This window comes from Benincasa hispida, chromosome 1 (genome assembly GCF_009727055.1).
Source record: "Benincasa hispida cultivar B227 chromosome 1, ASM972705v1, whole genome shotgun sequence".
NCBI lineage: Eukaryota > Viridiplantae > Streptophyta > Magnoliopsida > Cucurbitales > Cucurbitaceae > Benincasa > Benincasa hispida.
This window is the reverse complement of record NC_052349.1, coordinates 34371883-34399468: the sequence shown is the minus strand read 5'-3', so window position 1 is coordinate 34399468 and position 27586 is coordinate 34371883. Positions and strand designations below refer to the sequence as shown.

The 27586-nt window shown below is 38.6% G+C and overlaps 1 non-coding gene across 1 annotated transcript; it reads right to left on the bottom strand.

Annotated features, from left to right (window-relative positions):
* Window positions 1–339: 339 nt before the first annotated feature.
* On the bottom strand, window positions 340–445 carry LOC120070449. The gene has a single exon (XR_005479945.1). It is a non-coding gene; the product is annotated as a small nucleolar RNA R71 (small nucleolar RNA).
* Window positions 446–27586: the final 27141 nt, after the last annotated feature.

Below are 27586 nucleotides of genomic sequence, written 5' to 3'. Positions count from 1 at the left end.
TGTATGATTTCTCACCAGGGATCATATATCCAACGCCAGATGGGATAAGATTTGAGATGAAATCTGTGATGTTACAAAATGCTCCAAACAGCTGAACAATTTGGGGGTGCTCGGGGAGAAGACCCTCACACCCACATGAAATTTTTCCTGGAGACGTGTAACTTGTTTGTGACTCCTGGAATCACTCAAGAAGCTACCAGGCTATCTTTATTCCCATATTCTCTGCATGACGACGCAAAACAATAGGTAAGTTCTTTGGAGCTTGGAGAGATCACGACTTGGGAAAAGTTGATGGAGAAATTCATGCAGAAATACTTCCCACCCACCACAAATGCAAGGAGGCAGAGAGAGAGATCATGAACTTCGAGCAGGAAGAAGCTGAAACCTTGAGTGCCGCATAGGAGCGCTTTAAAGGATTAGTCAAGAATTGCCCCAATCATGGATTACCGTTAACCATCAAGATGGAGACTTTCTATGGCGAATTAAATAGAGCGTCTCAAAGGGCAGCCGATGCAGCTGCAGCTGGCGGATCATGGACAAATCTTATAATGAAGCTAAGGAAATACTGGACCGCATAGCCACGCATAATGTGGAATGGGTGGATGACACTTACGACGCAAGAGCAGAAAGGAAGAGGCGATCTCAGAATGTGAATTCTATTGACTCTAATGCAGCCACACTCTCTGCACAAATGGCTATTCCAGAATATATCACTGAAGAATGCATCAAACTTACAAAAGGTAAATCAGGTAAAAACATTCATACAGCCCATGGTTAACTATGTGGGCTGTGGAGATCCCCATTCCTACTCTGATTACCCACAAAATCCGCAATCGGTATGCTTTATTAAAAATAACCACACCACTCTGATTACCCACATATAATTCCAGATGGAGGAACCATCCAAATTTCTCTTGGGCAGGTAATCAATAGGAGCCACACCACTCAAAGGTAAACCAGCAGCAGAGGCAAGGACCGCCGCCTAGATTCCAGCCAACACAACAGCCACACCAACCACCCTTTAATAGAGGAGGTCATGCGTCGAGTTCAACATCTCTGCTTGAAAACCTCTTAAAGAAGTATATCATCCAGAACAACGCATTGCTAAAAAGCCAGGCGTCTTCCATTAGAACTCTGAAGATACAGGTGGGGCAGATTGCGAGTGAGATAAAGAATCGGTAGCCTGGAGTTTTGCCCAACAACACGGAAACCCCAAGGAATACCAACGGAGCAGTAGAGTCGACGTAGGAGGATGGCACAAATACGTTCAAAGTAAATGGGCAAGGAGTGAAGTCTTACATTGAAAATGGTGTAGAACGACAGAAGTCATCCCTCGTATTACACGAAGCCAACTGAGGCTTGCGTCGAAGCATCCCTACGTTCACATCGACACATATTCTAGGGATGCTTCTTCTATCTTCATTTCTTTTGCATTATGTATTTTATCACTGCGTTTGTGTTTACTCATTGTTTTATTGTCTTTGCATTACACTTGATTGCCTAGAAACCCTAGCCATGTCCTTTCGTCTTCTTAATAAATGAGGATGTCAGGCGCCGCCTGACGTCACAATCCTCTCTCCCCAGAGCTATAAAATGCAAATCTTCGATATTCTCTCTTCTTCCATCTTCTTTAACCCGACTTTGAAAAAAAAAACCCTAGCTCCCAAACTTCACCACCACTTCGATCAAGTTCGCTACGCCGGTCAGCCTTCAGCAACAATGTCTTCAGCATCTGACAGCCAAAACCAGTCACTGAGCTATGGAAGCGCATCGCTGGTAAGTTCTTTCTCATCTTCTTCTGTTTCAATGTCCCCCTCCCCCCTCCAAAACCCTCGCTGAACGTCAAAAACCCTCTTTCCGACCAAGCCTTCGCACGGCGAGCCTTCTCTACATTCCCAGCGACCATCTCGGTCGAAACCCATCAAAACCACCACAAACTCGAAATCCTCTAAAAACCACCAAAAACCAAAACCACCGTCAAACCTAAAACCCAAAACTCCCGCCAAACCGAGGCAGCAGCACCCTTCTTCCTCCGCAGCTGCCAAGAACCCTACACAAAAGCCCCCCACCATCGTTTATTCCAAAATATTACGCCAGTGGGTGTGATGCATGACCCTATTCCCGCTCATTCCACAACGTACCATCGCCCGCAATGCGTCCACTCCCCATTATCCATCTAACCCTTAGCCACCATTTACCTCATTGAAGAAGAAGGAGTTCACCAACCCCTTCCGCCGCGTTCACCCATGATCATTTCATCTCCTAGGTGCGCCGCATACCCCATCTGGCACCCCACCAATCATCCCTAGCTTAACTCTGATAGTCCTGCATCAGAGTGAAACATCGAGAGCTTGCGAAATTGGCTCAGAGAGATGATCAGAAATTTTTGGAAGTGATTTTGGCAAGTTTGACCAAGGTCAAGTAGAAGATGAACAAGTGATGCATCCTGACCCAACCGAATCATCAATTGAAATCGATGAAGTGGAGCGTTATGCGATGATGCTTAAAGCAGGATTGGAAGAAGAAGATGAAGAATGAGAAGGGGAAGTTGGCCCGAACGCGTCACAACCTCGCCAATCTGACCGAATGAAGGGTCATCGAAAGAAAAGAGAATGATGAGAAAAAGGAAATTATTTTTGGAGGATGAAGAAAAGCAATTCGCATCTAATCTTGAGGGTGCAACGCATGAGAGCTGCTCAATGTCTATATGTTTAGAAAAGGAATTGGAGCAATACTAACCCGAAAGTAGGGGGTGAGGAAGTCAGCCCTCAAAAAGAGTTGAAAAAGAATTAAGGGAGCTGCGCGGGAAGGCAAAGCACACGAGGCGGGCAAACGCAAAGTAACTGACACGTTACTTAAAAAGACCAAATGGAGAAAGCACCAATTTAGTGACATTCTTGCCGAGAAGGGCTTCTTCCCCAAACGCAACCCATTGCCGCCATATATAACCAAAACTATGGATGCAATGGGCTGGGGTCAACTATGCATTGGGCATACGAGGATTTGGCCCAACCTTGTCCGCCAATTTTATAGCAGTGAGTTTGATTTGAAGAGAAGTACAGCGTTCGTTGATGGTGTTTTGGTGCGCTTTTCAGCTGACAAAATTAATGAAGTGTTCAATATTACAAGTAACCCAGATGCAGAGGGAAACCACATCTTGGAACATCTGACTCCAAGCCAAGTAGAATATGCGTTAAGAATAGTGGCCAAACCTGGAAGCAAATGGCAAACATCAAGAAGTAGAGTAAAGATCTTAGCTTCCAGGAATCTAAAACCAGACGCAAACTTATGGTATTATTTGATTAAGAAAAGCATCATGCCTACAACGCATGATGAAACATTATCAAAAGAACGCATCCTGACCACTTACTGCATCATTCAGCGCATTCCTCTAGACGTAGGGAGGATAATAAGGGACCAAATCAAAGCCATTAAAGCCAAACACGAGGACAACTCTATTTCCCTTGGCTGATTCATGCGCTGTGTGAACGTGGGGCATCCCTTTGGGGGATGATTATGAAGAAATCGATGGTCTGATGGATATCAAGTTGATCAGGCGCGTGCTTCGCGGTTCGCCACACCAGCCTGCCCTACCTCGCAAGGAAGCGGCAACCAGACCTCGACCTTTCAAACGTCCAAGTGATTGAACACAGCGATGAAGCTTTGGAGAATGAAGATTACGAAGCGGAGCATGCGTTTACTGATGAAGAATCGCGGCCAGACCTAAACATCCCTCTCCCAAACTCACCTTTGGCCCCGCAAGAAGGGATTCTTGATCCAACGCAGCACGAGACTACCAATTTAGATCAAGAAATCCCTAGTCCCCCTCCTTCGCCCTTACCAGCGCCAATTCCAACCTTTGTGCCGCCTCCAATTATTTTTGAACCAACTGGGTTAGGGTCAAGTAACGCAGGAAATATTGGAGACCCAGTTGAAAGAACTGAAGAGCCAACACCGCCACAACCACACATTGATATTAACAAGTTGAAAACTTTCATTAGTGATCAACTCAGACCACTAGCCGCGTCCATTGAAACTCTTCAACAATAAAATAGGGTTCTAAAGGATTACTTGCGGCAACAAACAAGAAGAATGCAAGACCAATTTGTCTACACAACACGGTATATTAATCAGGTCCTGGTCGAAATGTTTGCCTTGCCACTGCTACTTGCTCACCTAAGGAACCCTCTGCGCTTCATGGATGAAGACCCTGTAGAAGAACGCAGAGATGATGCGCCAGTATAATAAGTTTGGGGGTGTTGGTTACTTTGTTCTTTGTTTCTATTAATCTTTTGTATTTGTCTGCTATGTTTGTTTATTACATTAGTTATCCAATGAAAATGAATGAAACTTCTATCATTTTTTTATCCTTGCGTTTATCCTTAGCATACTTTTTTGTTCTTTAGCTATTTTTCTAGTCTTGTGCGTTGTTTACCTCAATGATATTAGCAATATAAGTACAGAGTAGGCATTAGAAAAATCAACAAAGCCTGAACTTTTCTAAAAAGTCTACATGTTTTCTTTCTAACGCATGCAAGCTTTAAATCAAAACTCCTTTCAAAACTCTCAAAGCCTTTTCGAAATTTGGGGGTGAGAGAAATCCGAGTTAAGACGCATTAATCGAGTACATTAAAAAGAAAGGAAACAAAATAGAAAGATGTTAAACGCAAACTTCTCTGTCATTACTCTAAAAAGAAAACCTCAAATTGGCATAAGTTAAAAAATTGGAACAGGCACTTAGCCATAGTTGGATGCTCGCATGAAACCCATGGGGGCAAGCCAAAACGAAGTTAAGTCTCCTAGACAAATGCGTCCCAAAACTACGTTATCTATTTTAAAGAAGCTGTATCTCGAAACGCATTAATGCTAGATATGAGTTTAGTTATGAAGGGCTCTCACCCGTAGTTGGATGCTTGTATGACACCCATGGGAGCAAAGCCAAAACGAAAGTGGGACACCTGCAATAGTGCATGAGTAACCGAAAATTTATACTTTTTCTTTTAACCGGCATCTATTTTAAAAAGCATCTAACGCATTGATGGTTTAGAACAAAACAAGAATGTTTTGAGAAACGAAAGGAGTTCTTCCTTTTAGAAAACTTGCTACACCTGAAATAAAAAGTTCTTCCTTTTAGAAAAGAATCAACCCTGCGTTATATTTTCCAAACTCCAGTCTCAAACTTATAAGTGAACATGATGAGAGGTGAACTCTGCACACTAAATACAATAGAGATAACAAAGAATTATTTATGGAATGCTTGAGGACAAGTATTGTTCAAATTTGGGGGGTGTGATAACTTGTAGAAATACAAGTTATTATGTCTCAAAAGTTAGAACAATTAGGGTCTTTAATGATAAAATCTCATCATTTTTAGAGAAAACGCATGGAATTACTCGAACACTATCAAACTCATGCAAAATAATATTTATTGCTAAAATACTACGGCACTAACGCATGATATTGCAGGATCTCAACAAAAGGCTAACGCATGATTAAGAAAAGTGTCGCAGGAAAAGTCTAACACATGGGCCATGCATCGGAGGGATTCAACGCAAGGAAGATTCATTGATTCGGGCTGTTTGTGTCAACTCACCACTTGCAAACATGGGCATCTCCAGCGGGCAGCGTCTGAAAAGCATCTGAGTGTCAAGCGACCGACCAGGGTATGGAATTTAATGCTGCCCATTGTTGACTGAAATTTATATAATTCCTTATTATGCATGCACTGTGATGATAGATATTATGTTACAAGCTCATGTTGCCATAAACTTGTAACAGTGAAAATGGAATGTTATCTATCTATTGCGCTAATGAATGAATGAATGATGCTCTGTATGCGCTCGAGTGCTTTGTGATAAAGACATTTTATGCGATACTACGTTCTAAGTGAATGTGTTGATAGTGATATGCCCGTAATATGCGATAAAGTGGTGTGTGTCACAAGTTTCCTTGCGCTGAAACCAAGTATAATTCCAGTGCAAGTTTCTCAGAGTGATCTGAGGTCGAACACGGGGATTGTTGTCGTTAAATGCGATACTTATGTGATACATGCGACCAGTTTTAATAATGAATAAAGAATTTTGGTTTGTACAGAAATATAAATTACGCTGAAGTAAAAATACGTTGATAAAGTAAAGATGCATTGATAAAGTTAATTCCTAACCTACTATGATACATGATAAATGATACATGATATGTGATACAGGGGTCGAGGGCTGGCTGTGAAGTTATACAAAAGAATCGATGAATGCGATGGCAAGTCTTATGAATGAGGCAAAAAGAGAAAAAGTAACAAGTAAAAACATCGCAAGTTTGTCAATCGCGTTAAGGATGCAACTAAGGTTCCACTTTCCTTTGGCTTACACCACTCGGTGATTGGTCACGTTCCCATATGTCTATGGTGAAACAGAGATGAACGTGATGAATGCAAGGTTGTTTCCATCTCTGGAAATACTTCTTGCTTTATTTAACGCATTCTTCCACCTTCTCTCAATAGGTGGAATAACATCTTCACTTCTGCTCTCACAGGTGAAGATGCCATCGAGCATGCTTTAACTAAACTTAATTGATTCCTTACCACAGATTGACTCACTCGCTTAATTCTTGCTATTTACCCCGGGAATTAAGAACACATCATGGAGAAAATGGATGATAAATGTATGGAAAGAGACAGAGAGATGATAACGATGACGATGATAAAATTTAATTCTAAAATTAAGCGTTTGATACATGTTTGTGAATAAGGGATTAAAGAAGATGAACACAGAAGATAAATTAGAGAATAGAAACAAATACGGAAAGAGTGTCAACGTCTTGACACAGATCCTGATCGGAGACTTGTGCTTGTCGGCGTATGAATATGGTGGAGAGGAAAGCTTCCCTCTCAGGCTTGCTTTCCCGGTAGAATTAATCTTTTGCACAGAGCCTCAGCTTTGGGAATTGGAAGAATTCTTTGCTCGGAGACTCACCTTTCGGCCTTGTCTCTTAGTTCTCCCGGATTTACTCTATAAAGTTACTTCAGACCAGCCTTTCTCCTTTCAGTATCATTATATGCATGTATATATCCCCAATATCTGTATCTTTATATGTATCAGCAAATTTGAGGAAGCTATTTATAGGCGAGACCTTGGCTCTTTGAATTTGTGGTCCCCACTATCTAATTATAGTAGTTCCTAAAATAGCAGAATGGAAAATTCCTTTCTGTTTCACGATCAATCCGTCAGTATTGCACAACTAAGAACTGTACACTTGTCAGAATCATCTGTGAATACGTTGCTCTTCACATCTTCGATCTATCACCGCATGCGGTGTTGTTTTTTATTACCACATGTGGTTGAAATGCGTTGATCGCTAAAGCTCTTGATCGATTGTCGCATGCGCCATCATTGCGTTGATCATCTCTTCGTTCTTGATTGATAGGCGCATGCGATGTAGATGCATTGTACATTTTGTCTTCGAGCCATTAACGCATGCAGTGACCTATTTCCTGCAAAACAAAGACTGAAACATTCTATTTCACCATCGCAATGGTGTTAGTGGGTGTGTTTACGACATTTCATAATTGTCGTATTTCTTAGCCAATTTTTATACTATCGACACAACTTTCCTCTCTTTTTGCCACAATATATAAATAAAACAGTATAAATAACTTGTATTTCTACAAGTTATCACACCCCCAAATTTAGATATATGCTTGTCCTCAAGCATATCTTCAACTAAGGCAATTTCGCTCAATTCCTATCCTAACTTTACGTCGATTGGTTGCTCCGAATGCTCCACCTTTACAACATTACTTAACAACGTAATTTCCTTCTATCCTTTAATAATTCATCAACATGCTCTACTTTATTCTTTTATACAACAAACCTCTACTCAAAAATTCCCTTCATTTTTTGAGAAGAATGTTTACCTCTTTTTGCAAAAACAACTAGAAATGTCTTTATGCGGTGGTCTGGTTTGCGTCATTTTATTAGAGACTGTTGATCATGGTTACACCCTTCGTTTTGGCTTGTTCCCATGGGTGTCATGCGAGCATCCAACTACGGTTGTGTGCCAATCTCAATTTTAACTCTTGATTTTCAGCTAAGTTTTACTTTTGCTGATTAGAGGAGTTGTCTCTTATATTCTTATTTTCTCTCTCTTTTTCTCTTTTCATATTGCGTCGATCTTGGAAACCCACTTTCATTCTGACTTGCTTCCATGGGTGAATGCAAACATCCAACTACGAGCAGGTTCCTTTCACGACTTAACTCTTATCAGGTTGAGATTTTTCCTTGCGTTGACATTGGAGTTTTTAAATTTTTTTTTTTTATAACGAACGCATTTCCTTGATAATGAACGCTTCTGCTCAGACCTTCTCCACCCCCAAATTTAGTGATGCGTAAGGTACTCATTGCGTTGTTTGGATAGAATAGATAAAACACTTAGTCAAAATTTTGAAAATAAGGTTTGAGCAGAGTCTTGAAATAGAAAAGGTAAAGCAGTGTTATTGCTATGAATTATCTAAGTGTTAGTCAGAAAGTGCAAAGTATAAGAAATGTTGCTAAGGGTATGCATATTACTCATCATGGCAACACAATTAATAACGCAAAATTAAAGACAAGGAATATCGCAATACTTGACAAAGAATGATAAGTAAAGAGGCTAAACATATGGAAAAATAGTTACTTAGTGGTATTAAAATTAACCAAGTATACAAAGAATTACAATTATCGCAACACAAAATTTAAGCATGTACAAAAAATCAAGGTATAGCTTCTATACAAAAATAATGAAATGAATAAACTAAAAGAATGACCGCAACGAAAAATTGTAGATTTATTGAGAAGGTGGCACACCCCCAAATTTAGAGTTGAGGCTGGGGCTCTGGTGGAGGATTTTGCTGAGGAACTCGAGGAGCTTCTTCAAAATGCAGAGGTTGCTGTAAATGCGGAGGCACCATGGGACCATGTAAATAGGCTGTCAAAAAGTTAAAGTAGTCATGGTTGCGCTCTGCCATTTGTCTTTAGTTCAGGTGGATCGTAAAGATATTGCGTTGAATGTTGATCAACACCTGCCGTGTCATCGCAATACTGCGTTGAACCTCTGTGTGGCTCTCTTGTAACTCCGTTATTCGTTGGCAGAAGAATTCTTGTTGATGAGAGAGAAGAGAACGCATGTCTGCTAGTTCAGCAGCAAGGGTTGCAGTGGAATGATGCGCCTACGATGTTTCACCATCAACGGTTTAGGGTTGAGCAAAAGTGCCTTCACTCAAATCGTGTCGGTCGTCAACATGCGGCGATGGAGGAGAAAAATGCGGTGGAGATGGAGGTGAGAAAGATGCTGTTGGAAATGCGTTGGGTGAATCGGAAGCAAGGAGAAGATTTATAAAGTGTTCTGGGAGTGGGGAGAGGGGTTCAGTAGGTGGGCTTGGAGGGCGAATAACTAAAGGTAAATTGTCCAAGGGTATTTGGTCTTACGTTGATTGCTCTTGGACTTTTTCCTTGCCTTTGTCAACTTTGCACTGTTTCTTGGGCTTTGGCTGCTATAGCGCATTCAAATCGATAAGGGGCCTTTTAAGTGGAAGCTTGGGGCAATGAGGAGAGTCCTTGAGAAGCATTCTCAAGATCTTTGTGTTGATGAGACCATGGACTTCCGGCATTGGTTCTTCTTCAATACCTATACCCACAGAGAGGCATAAGCTCGAAACCGTCCAAGGAAAGAAATACTGGCCTCTCACACGCCCCACAAAACCTTGAATTTTCTTTGCGATCAGTTGGCCCACATCGATCGGAATACCACGCGTTATGCAGTATGTGACCATTACTCGATCCCTTGAAACTGTTTTGTCATGCAATGTAGGGATGAGTCGTTTTTTCACCAAGTACACCCAAAGACGCACTTCCGAAAGCAGTTTGTTGGATGCAAGGGTCTTATGCCTTTTAAAGATACCAACCAATGAGTGCCCGGTTGCGTTAATGTTCTCAGCGCATCCTCAAATTGATCTTCTTCTTTATAGCGCATCCTTGGGTAGCCCTCCCTCCTTCTCTATATTGCTGAGGATGCTCCCAAACACTTCTCTGTCATCTCTTCTCTTCTTCTCGCTTTCTAATGACAGTGTTGGGAGTAGGGCACTCTCCGTTCTCGGACCCTCTCGAATTTGGAGTGGTTTGGCTACAATAGGTATTCGCCAAGGTTTTCCAACGATTCTTTGGATGGGTTTCGGCTGGGCGGCGAGGCGGCGGCTTGCTGCGAGGAATGCCGCCTCCCTTGCAGTGACTTGGGCTGGGGAAGGTGATGAAGGTAGGGAAGATGAATGTGAGGACTGCTCAGCCATGGTTCCTGTCTCTTATACACATCTAGATGTGTATAAGAGACAGTACTTGGGCTGGGGAAGGTGATGAAGGTAGGGAAGATGAATGTGAGGACTGCTCAGCCATGGTTCCGATGAGCGATAAAGTTGGGAAAGTTCTTAGGACTTAGGAAAAAATTTCGAAGGTTGGGTATGCAGAGGATTCGCTAGGGTTTTTTTGTTTGCAAAAGATTTAAATAGACTTCCTCAGACAAAGGGGGGTGGAATTTATAGGTTGATCCTTGATAGGCCCAACGCAAATTCTGCATGGCAGGCCTCGAGATACTCAAAAAGCATGCTCGCCATGCTCCTCGCATTTATGAATTAGCAGAGAAGGACGTCCTTTCATCTGCTAAGTCATCATTTCCTTGGAAGCCTAAGCGATTGGATTACTCTCTCGCAAAAAGAATTTATCTTTTGTGTTTTATTCGGACGGATGCAAGGTTAAAGATTAACGCAATGCATCTGTTAACGCAAATGCATATTTGCAGAGGACGGGCAACAACGCATGCATTAGCGCAACACACCCCTCAACTCAGCGCATTTCTGGAGGACAGGCGTACGGTATTTCTACTGGCGCAACACTACCTCGACATAATGCATTTTCGCTAAGGACAGGCGAAAAATGCATACGTGTGCAACACACCCCTCAGCACAATGCATTTGAGTAGGATGGACGCAAAGTGTATCTTGTCAGCACCCATCATCGCAATGCATACCGGATGTTTATTAAAGTTTATTATTATTATTTTTTCATCAACAATGCAAGTCGCTAAGACTTTATGGTGTTCATTTTCTTTTAGTCACTCATTCACAAAGATTTAAAAACAACGCAACTAATGCAGAAAAGTAAGTGAATTAAACAAGGCATGGAAATAACACAATTGAATTAAATTGAAAGTAAATTTATAGAGCAGTAAGGGCTAATTTAAGAAAGCAGTAAATAACGCAATGCAGAAAACAGTAAAGGAAATTTGTAAAGAAAGCAATTAAACATAGATTTTAGGGATGTTGATTGAAAGAAATTTCTCATGATTACCACAATCCACACCTCTGCAGGTAGTCAAACTTGTCTGCGCAATGTCATCAAGGACATTGTTCCTTCCCATTAGATCCCGGGGCTTCGGAGTTACTTGGCAGCGTTCCCGGTGTTCTGTTACGAAGCTCGACTGCCAATTGCTCGACTTGGATCTCCAAGTTTCTTATTGAAGATGCCTACGACTGCATGATAGTATCGTTTTTCTCAATATATTATTTCAGCAGGGACTCCAATGATGATGAATTAACAGAGGTGTTCGATGAGGATGGTTGGTTAGGCAGTTGCCTTTGATGACTCTAATTCTGATTCTAATTCTAGTGAAAAGATTGAGGATTTCCTCGATTCCCCAAATTGTTGTTCTAATGATTACTTTGGCCCCCGTGGTTCTGATTCCCTCCCCAATCGAAGTTAGGGTGATTCCACCAACCTGGATTGTAAGTGTTGTTGTAAGGGTTGTTCTGGATAGCAAACACTTGTTGCAGGTTCGATGGACACATCTCTGCAGCATGGCCCCCATTGGACGCAACTTATTGCGGCCATTTGTGCTGGTGCATTAGGTTGCGCTGAAATTTGAGAGAGGGCACCTTGATTAATTGCCATCGTTTGTAAAAGAGAGGTCACCGCGGCCATTTGTGCAGCCAAGGTTGTCATTGTATCCGCTGGTACAATGGCGTTTTCAATTCTTCTTCTATCGAGGCCTCTTCCCCCATACTTGTCATCCACTTAGTCATCTGTGTTTCGCGAAATACGATCGAGGATGACCTTGGCTTCCATGTAGGTCTTATCCATGAATCCTCCTGTTGCGGAGGCGACACCAGCGGCTTGTATTGATCGATTCAGACCGTTATAAAATGTTTCCATCAGAACACAATCGGAAATCTCGATATGCGGAAATTTTTCACTAATCTTCTGAAATGCACCCAAGCAGTGCTTAGAGTCTCATTATCCACTTGCTCAAAATTCAACAAATCCTTTTGTCTCCTTGCGTTGACGGTTGGAGGGAAGAATTTCTTCATGAACCATTCCACCAACTGGTCCCATGACGTGATTTCATTTGGCTCCAACGAATGAGCCCACCTCTTTGCCTCATCCCTCAGTGTGTATGGGAAGAGGTAAAGTCTAATTCCGTCAGGGGTGACGCCAGGGATGGAAAAAGTGTTGCACATCTCCATAAAGCTGGTCAGATTGGCGTACGGGTCTTCACCTTGTAGACCTCCAAATTGCCCCGCATTTTGTATCATCTGGAGCATGACCGGCTTTATTTCAAATTGTACGTTCTCCTCAACCATTGGTCGTGAAATCCTGGGCGAGAAGTCGTAAAGATTTGGCACCGCATAGTTCCTCATGGGGATATTGCAGTCAGCAGCAAGAAAGACTGGATCTTCCGCTGGCCGAATTGCCCCTTGATTTCCTTTGGGCCTCTCGTTGTTGTTTGCCATATTTACTCTTCTTCCCCTGATTTATTCTGACGTGCCCCCGCGTGAAAAGTACACTCGATCTCTGGGTCAGCTTCAAATTTTGGATCAGTTCCAGTACTCATAAATTGTCAGCCTACTCTTCGCGATAAATAGACAGTATAGCAGAGATCTATCCTACAACATACCACAAAAGTATTCAACACTAACCGTTACCAATCCCCAGCAACGACGCCATAAACTTGTAAGGATACGAATGGAGTGTTATGCTATGTATGTTATGTATCGCTTATGCACTACTAATGGATGAATGTAATCATACAAGCTCATGTCCCCGGCAACGGTGCCATAAACTTGTTGACTGAAATTATATAATTTCTTATCATGCATGCACTATGATGATAGATATTATATTACAAGCTCATGTTGCCATAAACTTGTAACAGTGAAAATGGAATGTTATCTATCTATTGCGCTGATGAATGAATGAATGATGCTCTGTATGCGCTCGAGTGCTTTGCGATAAAGACATTTTATGCGATATTACGTTCTAAGTGAATGCGTTGATAGTGATATGCTCGTCGTATGCGATGAAGTATTGCATGTCCCAAGTTTCCTTGGCTGAAACCAAGTATAATTTCAACGCAAGTTTCTCAGAGTGATCCAAGGTCGAATATGGGGATTATAGTCATTAAATGCGATACTTATGTGATACATACGACCGGTTTTAATAATGAATAGAGAATTTTGGTTTGTACAGAAATATAAATTGCGCTGAAACAAAAATATGTTGATAAAGTAAAGATGCGTTGATAAAGTAAATTCCTAACCTACTATGATACATGATACATGATATGTGATACAGGGGTCGAGAACTGGCTGTGAAGATGTACAAGAGAATCGATGAATTCAATGGCAAGTCTTATGAATAAGGAAGAAAGAGAAAGAGTAAGAAGTAAAAACATTGCAAGTTTGTCAATCACATTAAGGACACAACTAAGGTTCCACTTTCCCTTGACTTACACCTCTTGATGATCGACAGCGTTCCCATATGTCTATGGTGAAACATAGATGAACGTGATGAACGTAAGGTTGTTTCCATCTCTGGAAATACTTCTTGCTTTAGTTAACGCATTCTTCCACCTTCTCTCAATAGGCGGAATAACATCTTCACTTCTGCTCTCACAGGTGAAGATGTCATCGAGCATGCTTTAGCTAAAATTAATTGATTCCTTACCACAGATTGACTCACTCGATTAATTCTCGCTATTTACACCGGGGATTAAGAACACATCATGGAGAAAATGGATGATAAATGTATGGAAAGAGACAGAGAGATGATAACAATGATGATGATAACATTTAATTCTAAAATTAAGCGTTTGATACATGTTTGTGAATGAGGGATTAAAGAAGATGAATTAGAGAATAGAAACAAATACGAAAAAGTGTCAATGTCTTGACACAGATCCCGGTCGGAGACTTGTGCTTACCTACGTATGAATGTGGTGGAAAGGAGAGCTTCCCTCTCAGGCTTGCTTTCCCAGTAGAATTAATCTTTTGCACAGAGTTTCAGCTTCAGGAATTAGAAGAATTCTTTGCTCGAAGACTCACCTTTCGACCTTGTCTCTTAGTTCTCCTGGATTTACTCTGTAAAGTCGCTTCAGACCAGCCTCTCTCCTTTCATATGCATGTATGTATGTATGTATTACCTGTCTCTTATACACATCTAGATGTGTATAAGAGACATATATATATGTATATCCCCAGTATCTATATCTGTATATGTATCAGTGAATTTGAGGAAGGTTTTTATAGGCGAGACCTTGGTTGTTTGAATTTGTGGTCCCCATTGTCTAATTATGGCAATTCCTGAAATGGCGGAATGGGAAATTCCTTTCTGTTTCACGATCAATCCGTCAAAATTGCACAATTAAAAGCTGTACACTTGTCAGAATCGTTTGTGAATGCGTTGCTCTTCACATCTTCGATCTATCGCCGCATGCGGTGTTGTTTTTTATTATCGCATGTGGTTGAAATGCGTTGATCGCTAAAGTTCTTGATCGATTGTCGCATGCGCCGTAATTACATTGATCATCTCTTCGTTCTTGATTGATGGGCACATGCGATGTAAATGCGTTGTACATTTTGTCTTTGAGCCATTAACGCATGCGATGACCTATTTTCTGCAAAACAGAGACTGAAACATTCTATTTCGTCATCGCAATTATGTTAGTGGGTGTGTTTACGATATTTCATAATTTTCGTATTTCTTAGCCAATTTTTATACTATCGACGCAACTTTCCTCTCTTTTTGCCGCAATATCAAATTAAAACAGTAAATAACTTATATTTCTACAAGTTATCACCCATCATCAAGTTGAAGAAGACCAACGCCTATAAATAGAAGAAATCTCACCAAATGAACGAACAAAAAGTTTAGAATCTTAGATCTTTAAGCACTGCATAATTCTGATCGTAAAGCTGTGCTGTGGTGACGAGAAGAACAAGAGGGAAGAGAATCACCACCATCGCCGATCAAGAAGTGGAGGAAACTGAGCTCGAGAGAGACATTTCTTCCAATTCTTCCATAAGTGGTTGTACACGAACCAGAATTGAACCAAAGAGGACAAGAGATTGAATGCTTAAACCAATTAAATCAATTGGTAAAAGTAGCTTTAGCTTAAATTATTTGAGAGAATAAGTAAGCCAGCATCAAGTTAGAAACGCTTAGTACATCTAGAGATAGACGCACTGGTGTTTTATTGCATCTTGTGTTTGACACATACATCCTAGAGATAGGTATTGTATGATATTCGCATTGAGAAGTGTCGAATAGAGTCTAATGCATAAACGGAGATAAATAAGTCATNCACATACATCCTAGAGATAGGTATTGTATGATATTCGCATTGAGAAGTGTCGAATAGAGTCTAATGCATAAACGGAGATAAATAAGTCATCTCATTCGCATCATATTCTTGTTTGTGTACATCTAACTTAGATCGACGCATATCACTTGCATTAAACTCCATTTTCACACGACCCATCATTCTCTAGTTGACCCTTTTGTATCGTCTTGCACACACACAGCAGCTTAGTGTAAATAACTCATTTCTACATATACCTAGGATATCTTTACAACAGTTACAATGCAAGGTCTGGATTAGCTTTAATTTGAATCCTTGAGTTCGACCCTGGACTTACCAGGAACCTGAGTTGGATTTATACTTGGATCTGAGTCAGGAAAACTTGAACGTCTATAGAGGAGTGTCATGCGTTCTGTTGCACATCACTAACGCATCAATGCGTCACTAACACATCATAAACGCGTCAACGCGTCATTTATATTTACACATTTTTCCAATTACTTTATACAATACACTCCTAAGCTCGAATCACGAAATCAACGAACAAGTTTTTGTGTCATAACTTGTAGAAATACAAGTTATTGTGGCTCAAAAGTTGGAACAATTAAGGTCTTTAATGATAAAATCTCATCATTTTTAGAGGAAACGCATGGAACTACTCGAACACTATCATACTCATGCAAAAGAATGTTTATTGCTAAAATACTGCAACACTAACACATGATATTGTAGGATCTCAACAAAAGTCTAACGCATGATTAAGAAAAATGTCGCAGGAAAAGTCTAAACGCATGGGGCATGCGTCAGAGGGATTCAACGCAAGAAAGATTCATTGATTTAGGCTGTTTGTGTCAAATTACCACTTGCAAGCATGGCCATCTACAGTGGGCAGCGTCTGAAAAGCATCTGAGTGTCAGGTGGCTAACCACGGTATGGAATTTAATGCTACCCATCATCAAGTTGGAGAAGACTGACACCTATAAATAGAAGAAATCCCACCAGATGAAAGAGTTTTAGAATCTTAAATCTTGTAGCACTGCATAATTCTGAAATTCTGAGACAGTAGAGTTATGTTGTGGTGTCGAGAAGACCAAGAGCGAAGAGAACCACCACCATCGCCGATCAAGGAGCGGAAGAAGTTGAGCTCAAGAGAGACATTTCTTCCAATTCTTCCACAAGTGGTTGTACACGAACCAGAATTGAGCCAAAGAGGACAAGAGATTGTACTCTATGGCTTGACTCCTTTCATTTCATCTTACTTATCGTTTTCATCTTCTCATTTGATTAAGTATTGGTTTTGTAATGACAATCAGTTTCTTTATAAATTCACATATTTGATCTATCATACTTCGTCACTGTTTATTTCTTGTTTATGTTGGATGCATCTATAACTTCATGCAAAATTCCATTTAGAACGCTTAAACCAACTAAATCAATTGGTAAAAGAAACTTTAGCTTAAATTATTCGAGAGAATAAGTAAGTCAGCATCAAGTTAGAAGCGCTTAGTACATCTAGAGATAGACGCACTAGTGTTTTTTTGCATCTTGTGTTTGACTCATACATCCTAGAGATAGGTATTGTATGATATTCGCAATGAGAAGTGCCGAATAGAGTCTAATGCATAAACGGAGATAAACAAGTCATCTCATTCGCATCATATTCTTGTTTATGTACATCTAACTTAGATCGATGCATATCACCTGCATTAAACTTCATTTTCACACGATCCATCATTCTCTACTCGACCCTTTTGTATCTTCTTGCACACACACACAGCAGCTTAGTGTAAATAACTGATTTCTACATACACTTAGGATATTTCAGCAACAGTTACAACGCAAGGCCTACGTTAGCTTTAATCTGAATCCCTGAGTTCGACCCTGGACTTACTAGGAACCTGAGTTGGATTTATACTTGGATCTGAGTCAGGAAAACTTGAACGTCTATAAAGGAGTGTCACACGTTCTGTTGCACATCATTAACACATCAACGCGTCACTAACGCATCGACGCATCATTCACATTTGCACTTATTTTTCCAATTACTTTATACAATACACTCCTAAGCTCGAATCATGAAATCAACGAACAAGTTTTCTAAGTAAATGTAGAAAAGAGTTATTTACATGCAGCTGCTGTGTGTGTGTACAAGAAGATACAAAAGGGTCAAGTAGAGGATAAGGGGTCGTGTGGAAAATGGAGTTTGATGCAAGTGATATGCGTCGATCTAAGTTAGATGTACACAAATAGAATATGATGCGAATGAGATGACTTGTTTATCTTTGTTTATGCGTTAGACTCTATTCGACACTTCTCAATGTGAAAATCATACAATACCTATCTCTAGGATATATGCATCAAACACAAGATGCAATAAAACACTAGTGAGTCTATCTTTAGATGTACTAAGCGTTTCTAACTTGATGTTGGTTTACTTATTCTCTCGAATAATTTAAATTAAGGCTGCTTTTACCAATTGATTTAGTTGGCTTAAGCATTCGAAATGGAATTTTGCATGAAGTTATAGATGTATCCAACATAAACAAGAAATAAACAATGGCGAAGTATGATAGATCAAATATGTGAATTTATAAAGAAACTGATTGTCTTTACAAAACGAATACTTAATCAAATGAGAAGATGAAAACAATAAGTAAGATGAAATTAAAGGAGTCAAACGCCGCAGAGTATAATCTCTTGTCCTCTTTGGCTCAATTCTGGTTCGTGTACAACCACTTGTGGAAGAATTGGAAGAAATGTCTGTCTCGAGCTTAGCTTCCTCCGCTCCTTGATCAATGATGGTGGTGGTTCTCTTCCCTCTTGTTCTTCTCGGCACCACAGCACAGCTCTACTGTCTCAGAATTTCAGAATTATGCAGTGCTAAAAGAACTAAGATTCTAAAAACTCTTTCATCTGGTGGTATTTCTTCTATTTATAGGCATCGGTCTTCTCCTATTTGATGATGGGCAACATTAAATTCCATATACTGATCAGTCACCTGACACTCAGATGCTTTTCAGACGCCGCCGCTGTAGATGGCTATGCTTGTAAGTGGTGATTTGACACAAACAGCCTGAATCAATGAATCTTCCTTGCGTTGAATCCCTCCGACGCATGTCCCATGCATTTAGACTTTGCCTGCGACACTTTTCTTAATCATGCGTTAGACTTTTGTTGAGATCCTGCAAAATCATGCGTTAGTGTCACAATATTTTAGCAATAAACGCTCTTTTGCATGAGTTTGATAATGTTCGAGTAATTCCATACGTTTACTCTAAAAATGATGAGATTTTATCATTAAAGACCCTAATTGTTCCAACTTTTGAGCCACAATAACTTGTATTTCTACAAGCATTCCAGGTAAATTTGCTTATGAAGGTAAAAGGAAATAAAAATTACGTCATGAAGTATTCTTTGCGTGGATTTCCACAAGCATTCCAGGTAAATTTGCTTAACATAATAATTGTGTTGTTTGATTTAACATTACTATTGTTCTTACTATGTTAAATTTTATTTAGGTGTGGATGTATGGGATCCTAGCAACATCGATAGCTAGAATTTGCTTAACATAATAATTGTGTTGTTTGATTTAACATTACTATTGTTCTTACTATATGTTAAATTTTATTTAGGTATGGACGTATGGGATCCTAGCAGCATCGATAGCTGGGAACATTCCGGAGCAAAAGAGCAAGGTGGCTTTGCCTCGTATATTACGATGGTTGTGCTCCAACTCAGTGTCCTTCAAAGTACTCGAGAGAGACATATTTGAGTCTAACAATACGTTTACTCTATGCATAATATGTTTATTTGGTTGTTAAATTGACACTAACCATTTTACTGGGTTGTTAATGCAGACAAAGGTTAAAGAGGGTCTTGTCATGACCGACGCTGAGAGAGAGTTTCAGGATACCCCAGTGGACAAACGACCAATATTCGATCTAGGTGCCAATGATGATAATGCTGAAAGTGGCAGTAGGTCGAGTAGTGGGGGTAGTTCTGAAAGCAATGGTGATGATCATTGTGGAGGTAACAATGATGAACACGAACATTCTAAGCACGAGGATGCTGAATGTGGAAGGATGGAGGGAGGGGACATACACACCTAGTGATGATATGTTGTGGTGGGGGACGTATGCAATGAGGATGAGTTGAACCCACCTGATGTCCATTTTGCAGATTCCCATAGAGAGCAATCTATGGATGAAGAGTGTCCTGAATGCTACCCACAGGGAGGGAGCAATCCCAACGATTCTATTTATTTGTACCTGCGGAGCAGGTTGGATGACCATATATCTAGTTTAGATAGTGGTGTATCTAAGATCGAGGAAAACATGACAGACTTGAAAGGAGAATTTTCGGCCATTTTGTCAGTGTTGCAGTCTATGTGCAAGGTTTGCATTTTTTACTATCATTTTATGTTTTTACGTGTTCGTGAACTCATCATTTTAGTTTACTAATTGAAGGGTTCCACGGTGATTGAAGAGACGACAAGGTCATCCATCCCACATATAGGTGACAATGCCACGATGTTACTCATCCCATCTCGGGATCTCGATACCACTGATGCGAATGTCTCTCATACTCTCATCCCCCCTGTAGAGCCTGAAAATACCACCATTACACCTACTCTCATCCCCCCCTCTAGAGTTCGATACCACAATATCACCCACTGACGTCCAACCTATAGAGGCCAACGTCCCACATGCAGAGTCCGACATGTCCGACTTACTCACCATGCCACATACAAAGACTAACACTTCTAATATTGTTACGACCACGGAAGAACGGAGTTTGTGGGTTGACTGCGATGTAAGTTTCCTAGTCTTGACTTCTTTACAATTTGATATCTTGTACTTTGACTGACATAGTAATTTTTTGTGCAGACCATAAATACTTTATTTCATTTTATGAAAGAAATGTTTTATACCCAACCTGACATGTGCATGCACAAGTTCACCATCTTGCCAATTGGAGTAACGGTAAACTATGATATATTTTGTTATTCAGAGTCATTTTACTATGATATATTTTGTTACTTAACTTCTCATTTTATTTTGCAGAGTCACCTTAATGCTCGTAGTGGGGTATTTAAACGAATAAAGAATAAGCCGAGACTGGAGGCTGCCCTAGTATGGAAGGATGAAGACATGTATAAGAACTACATCACCGGTAAATTCGATGTCAAATGGGCAAATGTGGATTTCATGTATACGGCAATGAACATCAGTGAGCACTAGATGGTCCTTGCAATGGACATTAACAGAGGCCATACATTCGTGTTCGATTTAGTTCCGTCATACACACCAATGATGAAGCTAGGGACTTGGCTAGAACAGTTGACTATCACAGTACCATCCCTACTTCACTACTGTGATGTGGATCATTCAAAGTCAGACCTATCCACATCTCATTGGAAAATCACTCGACCTATGAACGCCAACATACAACATGGGTCACTTGATTGTGACAACTTTGCAATAAAATTACTAGAACATTTGATGACTGATGTTGATCCTTCCATAATCACTCAGGAGAAAATACGTGAATATATGATGCAGTTAACGTGTCAATTGTAGGTGAACACTCCATATTTTTTATGTGTATAAAACATATATTTTTTATTGTCTATGTAAAACATGTATAAAACAATTTTATCAAAGTTCAAAGTTCAATATCATACATTTTATCAAAACATGTATAATTGAGTTATTACTCTTTTCACTATATCAATAGTATATAAAACATTATATCGAAGTTCAAAGTTCAAAGTTCAAAGTTCAAACATTAAGAGAGTGAGATTTAGAGAGAGAGCGAGACTGAGAGAGCGAAATTTTGAGAGAGAGTGAGATTTTGATAAAGAGCGGGACTTTGAGAGAGAACGAGATTTAGAGAGCGATACTTTTAGAGAGAGCAACACTTATGGAGATTGAGACAGCGAGATTTCACATTCTGATGGTATTCATAAGAGTCTGTACATAAGCATGAGTGACATTCTAAGAGTCTATACATAAATTTGTATGGATTAGTGACATTGTGAGAGATCAAGACAGACAGAGTGAGTACATAATTGGGTCTATATTTAGACAATCAACCTCGACCAAAATTTGAGTCATTTCTATCATTTTTAGTACGTTGCATAGTTGTGAGTGGTTCGCTACAGTTTTGGCGGTTATGCCCGTAATTCCCACACCTACCACATTTTATTTGTTTGCGAAATTCTCCTCTAGATGGTATTTTTCTCATTCTCCATCGCCCGACTTATGCCACAAACTTTGGAGGAAGGAATGTATTTTCTACATATCCAGGAGCTCTCTTCCATTCAGATATTTTTCCAAGTGGATTTATAGGCTCTGCATACGCAATCATTAGAGAGTCCACTGTATAAAATCGACTACAAAGACTCTGAATGGGTATGTTTCGTTCCTTGGTGACCACAATTGCATGCGAACACGAGATACCAAGTGAGTCGAATTTTTTACACGTGCATTCCTTCATGTGAAGATTCACAATACCGTCCAATCGATTATCTCGCACGTGGACCCGATAACAAACAATAGGCTCAACTCGGTATCGTCTGCCCTTATCGACCTCACTTGTCAATCGAGTTCCACAGTAGTCAAAGTGCAATATCATTCGAGATGCCTAGTAATTCCTTCGTTCATAGAACCACGATTGGAGGATTCCTTAAACATATTCAATCAAGCATACTATGGGCAATAGCCGATACTCTTTAGTTAACGAATTGAAACACTCTGCACTGTTGGACGTCATGTTGTCATATTCGTTCTATTTGGTAAACTGTGCCCACCTTTGAAGACCGATGTCTTCCATATATTTTGTGACAGTACCGTCTCAGAAACTACGGAGTTCGTCCCATTTTGTCTGGAACTCTGTCATGCGAAATACCCTTATTGCATTTCTAAATATCCCAACAACCGTACTATCCTTAAAGTTTGTAATAAGATTCTGTTCTATGTGCCACGTGCACAATCCATGAAATGTCGTGGGAAAAAAATGCACAAATAGCATTGTTGATAGATACCATTTGATCAGACACAAACAACAGATTATCAGATTCTCTGATACTGCATTTCAAATTCGACATAAACTATTTCCATGATCGATCGGTTTCATTGTCCACTATTGCATATGTCAGTGGGTATAATTAATTGTTCCTATCCATATAAACTGCAACTAACATGGTCCCTTTGTACTTTCCTTTCAAGTGTGACCCATCAATAATTATCACAGGCCGACAACTTAAGAAACCTCTAATACAAGACCCTAATGCCATAAACATATACTTGAAATACACATCATCTTCAAGTTCGATCTCAAACACTGTACTCGGATTATCTATTTTTAACGCTTCCTCATAAGCATATAGTATGGAGTATGAGTATTATGGATTACCCCTAGTAAGATCATATGCAGCTTCTCTTGCACGCCACGTTTTATCATAACTTATGTTTACGCCATAATCTCTCCTCATATCCTCAACAATATGACAAGATTTATAAATACGTCCTATATGCTTGTAAACTTATCTTTAATCAACTGACCAACAATCGTAGCAGTTGCTTGTCTATGGTCGTGATTCAGAATTCCAATGGAACATGTTGCGAACTGCAGTACTTTGTGATCTTGAATATATCAGACCCTTCCATTTTCATTGCATGAAGGCTCCACTTACAAGACTCACCAATACATTTGACAGTGAACAAAGATTTGGTTACTTCTTAACCCTAAATTCAAATTTTTTGTTGATGGACAAAATAGATAATCGTATTTTCAAGTCCTTTTTTACTCAAAAATACTTGACCAACTTCAATGTCTATCCCAGATGAAGAGATACCAGGTATAATCAACTCTACGATCACAATCTATTTCATTCAATCTTGTTGGTTGCTCATTACCATCCACTGAAGGACCACAACGTTGCTCTGGATGACCGCAATCCATAAAATCAAGTCTAGATGATCTCTCATTACCAACAACTGAAGTACCGCCCACTGGATTAGTGCGGTCGTTGTCTAGTGATAATGTTAATAGTACAGTGTTCGTAAACAATGGAATATCATCCTCTTCCCAATGAAACTTGTATGATTCATCGTATTGTCTATCCACAATCGTATCATCATAACTCACATTTTCAAACCTCATTCTAATATTTTTTTCCTGATTCGATTTTAGCGTTACAGATAACTGAAGTCTACTAAGCTCTTCTCGGAAAAGAAGGAAACGAACATCATCATCATTCCTTATGTATTGTAGAGAGGCTTCATATTAAAGTTTATATTTAACCCTTATTATAAGATCGAACTCTGAAGAACTGACATTTGTAAGCTATAAATGTGAGATTTAAGTTCTTCATACTTCAATGTAACAGGCACAATGATTCTTGTCAACTCTCCCCCAATATACGAACTTTCATTCTCATCCCAATCACTTCCATATCGAATAAGTAAACACTTTTCTGTCATCCTATAAAGAACATTTGTCATTAAGTTGTACAAGCAATTGAAATGTACTCCCGCTCTCTCTCTTAATCTCGCTCTCTCTTAATCTCGCTCTCTCTTACTCTTGCTCTCTCTTACTCTCGTTCTATCTCTCACTCTCTCTCCCAATACAAAATTTTTAACTCAATTCCTACATTTTCAGAAATAACACAGCAAAAATAATGAAACATACTCAAAATAATGAAACACCCTTCTGAAAAACCTGTCATGTTCTGAAAAAGTCTCGTCTTGGAAATCCCCGTTTGAAAAAACTTCGTTCAACAAAACAGGGAAGTAATCATTGCTGAAATGGAGTTTAGAGTTTAAAGAAATCATCATTGTATTGTGTTTAGGTATTATTGATTTGAGGCTTCAGTCGTTAAAATTATCTAATCATTCGTACACTAACGAGCAATCACATCAAACCAGGGAATTTAAAGCAAGAGCAAGAGTGTTTGACCAGACGAAAGCAAGACTTATAACGTGAGGCACTTGTGAGGGCAATTTATGTAATTTGGTATGGCGATGATGTCAGTAGGGGATTAATTGACATTATTTTTTAAAAAATGGGTCATTTGACATTTTGGGCCCAAAAAATAGGTCATTCGTACAAATTTTCCTCAGTAAAAGGGTAAGAAGACAAAGAGATGAGGGTAATTTATGTAATTTGATATGGTAATGCTGTTAACAGAGGGTCAGTTGGCATTATTTTTTAAAAATTGGTCATTTGATATTTTGGGCCCAAAAAATGGGGCATCCGTATAATTTCTTCAAAATTGGCGGATCTTTTCTTGAAGCGGACTACATATTAAATACCTTTAAGTCCATTATGGTGCAAGGGAGTTGCTACACCAAGGAACACGGTGGAGGATAGAAAGTCAAAGTGAGTTTAGCTTGCGTTTATCAATTCGTTCGAAATTTTGGGTGCAATCATAATTAGATTGCATTGTAAAGAGAATGGGTTGCATTGGATATTAGTTTACCTTTCAAGGTTGTTTACTAAATCGAGTTCATATCAGTATACTTTTGGTTTTTATTTATTCTAGTCCCTATACTTTCAAAAGATTCATTTATATTGTTTATTCTGGTCCTTGTAATTAGATTTTGTTTACCTTTCATTATCTAACTACTTTCTGAATTCATCACAATAAACAAAAACTTCCTGATTCTTCTCCCTAATTTACATGTGAATTTATCTTTTATTATCAAATTTCTTTTTATTTAAGAAACTTTCGATTTATTATTAGATGTTATCTAATTACTTTTCGAATTAATCAAAATAAACAAAAACATCCCTACTTTTCTCTCCAATATTTGAATTTATCTTTTATTATCAATTTTTTATATAATTTAAATAATTTTGTATTTGTTAAATGTTTGTTATAGATACAATTGTATCTAAATCTTTTTTCATTATTTTATACATATTATCATCAAATTAATTTGATCTTTTTATTATTATATTATTATTCAACTATCTAAATAAAATAAAATAACCAAAAACCCTAAATCTCATCTACTTCATCTTCTTTCATTTAGCCACTCCAAAATCTCTTTCCCCTTCTCAATCTCATTCATTCACTTAGTTTTCAAGATCTTGTTGGCAAACTAGTCACATAGAATGAAGAAGGTATCTCATTTCCAATAGTCACATCATCTTGGGTATCTCATTTCCAATAGTCATATCCTCTTGAGCTTGTAATTACAATGAACTCTCCTCTCTCAATTTGGAGGAAGTCCATCACAATGGACATCCACAAATTTCTAATGAAAAGACCATATTGAGTGATCTTTCTCACCTTGGAGGAAGTCCATAACAATGGACATCCACAAATTTCTTAATGAAAAGACCATTATTGAGTGATCTTTTCTCACTTGAGGAAGGGTCCGACACCTAAAATGTATTATGATATTTTGAGTTATTTTGTAAGTAGTTTATCTTTACATTTTCATTTGTACTTAATTTGGTTTTTTAGGATACTTTTGTCATTTCTAATTAATTTATTTTCTATTATATAAATTCGTTTCTATTTTACATTTTGAAATCTTTTTGTCATTTGGAAAAATGAAATTTTAAATTTTACTATTTTTCTTGTCAACCCAAAATTAAATGTATGGGTTAAAATGTCTAAAATAATAATTTTGTGTTTAGATTTACTGGATAATCAATGTTTGGAAGTGAAATTAAGAAAAACAAGTAATGTAGTGTAGTCATAATTAAATTTAATTATTTAATATCTTGTTATATTGATTAATTATTTAATTACTTAAAGTATCACTAAATGAATATTTTTAATTTAAAAATTATTTTAAATTATTTTATTCAATTAATCAAATTAATTAATAAATATAAATTAAATAGAATATTAATGACTAATAATAAAATTTTATATTAAATAATTAAGAAAATATAAAATATCAATGGTAAATGTATTAGATTGATATCAATTAGACCCTATTGAATAAAAATCCCAAGTATGGAGGGTAATAAAAAAACTCAGATGGGTTTAAAGTTCCTTGGATAATATATCGTAAATTATATTATCCTAAATTTTAAAAAGTGAAGTCCTGAGAAACAAAGGATTGTAATCTGTCCTAAGAGAATAAACTGAGTTGAGTACAATAAAAATACCTTCAATTCCTATCAAAATTTTCTAGCTCGAACCTTGTTATAACATCAAATAGAAGGTAATCCAAGCCAGATTTTCTTAATTATCCAATCCCTCCATATACCAAAATCAATAGGCAAGAAGGAAAGAATGAAGAATCCAGTCTTAGTTGTTCTGTTCCAAATCGACATAGAAGAAATTGTTGATTTCTTCCGCTAACTTTAGATGTGGAAGTTTCTGTCAAGCAATTTGTAGTTCTCATGAAAGATTTCTACATTCGTTTCTTATTGATTAATTTCGTCGCCTTTTACCAGAAGTTTCTGTCAAGCCAGATTTTCTTGATTTCTACATTCTTTTCTAAAACCTTATTGATCTCAGTCAAACAGAACCTTAATCAGTAAATGAGTCTCTTTCAATGTGAAGTTCTTAGGTTAGGCTACAACCCAACACAGGAATGAGCCATTTGACAATGAGAGAGGCCTCTAACAATCATACTTGATCAGGATTTGTTCTATAGGTTGTACATCCTTGAATTCTAAGGAGACAATGAGAGACCTCTAAAATTGCATAGATATGGAACTACATGGTATAAGAAAGTTCAAAAGAATGGATTGTGATCCTATTCCTATCTATCTATATCAACAAAAGTATGATCATTTGGTAAAATCAGTATGCTTAGTCTACAACAGTTCTAAATTGGATAACCTGCTCAGAAATTCTATATGGGGTGAACACAAAGTATGCGTAATAGACCCCATTGCTGATTTGTTAGAACAATCTTCAATCTATAAAGTAGTTCTAAATGTCACATAAAGGAAATTC